Genomic DNA, 3,262 nt, shown 5'->3' with positions numbered 1-3,262 from the left:
TTCAAAACTGGGTATCTACAAAATTTCAAAAGTATAGAAAGCACTTTATATAGTTGAGCCGAATACAGGGGCGTAATTTTGCTGACAAAAGTGTATAACTACGGCTAATAGGGTTAAAGTTTTTGTTAGATAACCTTTGACATTTTAGCAATTCATCAAAAAATGCTGCTCCAAAAAGTAAATCAGTTCAAATGTGCTTTGACCACACATTGTTTTTCGGAAAATAGAATAAAAAATGCCGTTTTCTGTACGTTTTTAGTATGTCAGGACGATGTTTAATGAGCATCTGTCTCTAATTATTTTTTGAAAAGATAATTCTTCATAATTACTTCTAGGAGGCATCTTCAACAAAATAATAATATCAGAAGATGCGCTGTTTTTTGTTGTAAAACTTTTTCGAGGTTATTTGCCCCAAATTTAACTATTTCGGAATTATGTGATCTAAACAGTAAATATCAGTTTTTCAACACTCACCTCACTCTTTTGCATTTTTCTCCACTTTAAATTTCCTAACATGTAAATAAGAAGTGAATACGCCAATCAATTCAGCCTTCAAATATACGCCATAACTTGCCATTAACTCGACATATTTGTTTAATTTTAGTGATGTTCAAACCCGCTAGGTGGCTATTAGTATACAAAATATTTAAAAAAAAAATCATTAAATGCTCATAAAAACTGATTCTGATGTAGTAAAGACAAGCGAAAAACGCCATTTTTCATCCTTTTTACTTCTATTTTCCAAAAATATTATGCGGACTAAGCACACTTAAGTTGTTTTATTTTGTAGAACAGTGTTATTTTTGATGAATATCAAAATGTCAAAAGATTATTTAACAAAAACTTAAATAACTCATACCCCATTGGCCGTAGCTATATACTTTCTTCTGAAAAATTAGGCCCCTGAATTTTGCTCAACTGTATGAAGTGTTTTCTATACTTTTAAAATTTTGTAGATACCCAGTTTTGAAGAAAAACTACTGAAAAACATAAAAAATTTCATTTTTTACTAAATTTTAATGGCTCTGCCGCTCTTACAATACAAAATTTGTACAAACTAACTATCCAAACTTCTCCATTATGACCTTCAGAAAATAAAAAAATGCTGAAAAAATCTAAGGTCGTTCAGGAGCACTTTAGGAGGCATTTGAAATTTTACCCAAAATCGGCCCATTTTTCAAAAAATCAAAATTCGCCACCAGTAGGGAGCATTTTAGCAAATTCACTCCGAAGAAGAAAGTGCTACAAATACCCTAACCTTTCATTTAAGAAGTGAGCCCGATGACTTTTTTAACATGATGTCATTTTGGGACACCCTAGTATGCATGTGACCAAAAATATGCACATCGTTTACTCGAAGATGGCTGAACCGATTTCATCAAACTTAGTCTCAAATGAAAAGTACAACGTTCCCATAAGCTGCTATTGAATTTTATTAAATTCCGAGTTCCGGTTCCGGAGTTACGGTTTGAAGAGTGCGGACACACAGCAAATTCACATTTTCGCTTTACTCCTATCGAAAGGTTCTGCAATCATTCTAAACATCGTCAACTTAATCCCGGCCATTTTTTTTTACTTGCATAGGTATTCTGTATTTCAACAGGGGCGTAGTTAGAGGGATACGGTGAGGGGTACCCCCCACATCACTCACCATCCTTCCCTAAACCGCCCTTCCCTAATCATGTACCCCCCTACCCGAATTAAATTTTCTAGTTCCTCCAGAATAAAATATCCTAGTGGTTTGAAAAACCAGTGGAAAATTTGGATTGAAATGATTTTGAGTTGAGAAACTAATTTAAATTTTTTTAGCAAGTTTTTGGCGGGGTCCAAACCCCCGAATCCTCCTCCTGGATCCGCCGCTGGTTTCAAGTGTTTCAGCGTCGACACATAGCAACACAAGTTCGTAGCTGTCGATTCATTGTACGTATGTGTAAATAGCACTAAATATGTAATAGACATTTCCACCATTATATTAAACATAACAAGCCATGGAATCGTAGTTTGGATAAATGAGAATGGCACAATTGCCCCACTAGGTGGATTAAAACCGGTTTTTTCATGTACGGTTGAGATTTCATGGTATATGTGTAGAACGATTTTTTTCTCTAAATATGACAGTCAATCATCCCTCGAGAGGTTCTTAACCATGAACCAAACACAATTATATTATATTATATTATATTATATTATATTATATTATATTATATTATATTATATTATATTATATTATATTATATTATATTATATTATATTATATTATATTATATTATATTATATTATATTATATTATATTATATTATATTATATTATATTATATTATATTATATTATATTATATTATATTATATTATATTATATTATATTATATTATATTATATTATATCATTTTAATGTTTTTTTTATTTATTTAGCATTCTTTTGATTCAGTTTGTTTATTTGACCTCATTTTATCTATTGTATTCCTTACATTCTTTTTATGCATTCCGATCAGTTTATTATCTCATGCATCTTATTTGTATCATTTATTCAATTTATTCTATTCGCTTTTTTCGTGTTATGCAATTTTAAATTATTTTTCATGTTCGCACATTTTATTCATTTTAATAATCTGACTAATTTTATTCAGTCATTAATTTTATTCATTTCATTTAAAACATTTTAAACAATTAAATACAATTGAATTTATTCCGTTAATTCTATTACTATTTGATATCGTCGATATTTTTCATTACAATTTTTTTATTATTTAAAAGCAAACAACATGAAAAAACCGGTTTTAATCCACCTAGTGGGGCAATTGTGCCATTCTCATTTATCCAAACTACGATTCCATGGCTTGTTATGTTTAATATAATGGTGGAAATGTCTATTACATATTCAGTGCTATTTACACATACGTACAATGAATCGACAGCTACGAACTTGTGTTGCTATGTGTCGACGCTGAAACACTTGAAACCAGCGGCGGATCCAGGAGGAGGATTCGGGGGTTTGGACCCCGCCAAAAACTTGCTAAAAAAATTTAAATTAGTTTCTCAACTCAGAATCATTTCAATCCAAATTTTTCGCTGATTTTTCAAACCACTAGGATGTTTATTCTGGAGGATCTAGAAAATTTAATTCGGGTAGGGGTGTACATGATTAGGGAAGGGCGGTTTAGGGAAGGATGGTGAGTGATGTGGGGGGTACCCCTCACCGTATCCCTCTAACTACGCCCCTGTTGAAATACAGAATACCTATGCAAGTAAAAAAATGGCCGGGAT

The sequence above is a fragment of the Topomyia yanbarensis genome, chromosome 2 (genome assembly GCF_030247195.1).
Source record: "Topomyia yanbarensis strain Yona2022 chromosome 2, ASM3024719v1, whole genome shotgun sequence".
Classification (NCBI taxonomy): Eukaryota; Metazoa; Arthropoda; class Insecta; order Diptera; family Culicidae; genus Topomyia; species Topomyia yanbarensis.
The sequence above is the reverse complement of the archived record's forward strand: the minus strand, read 5'-3'. Positions refer to the sequence as shown.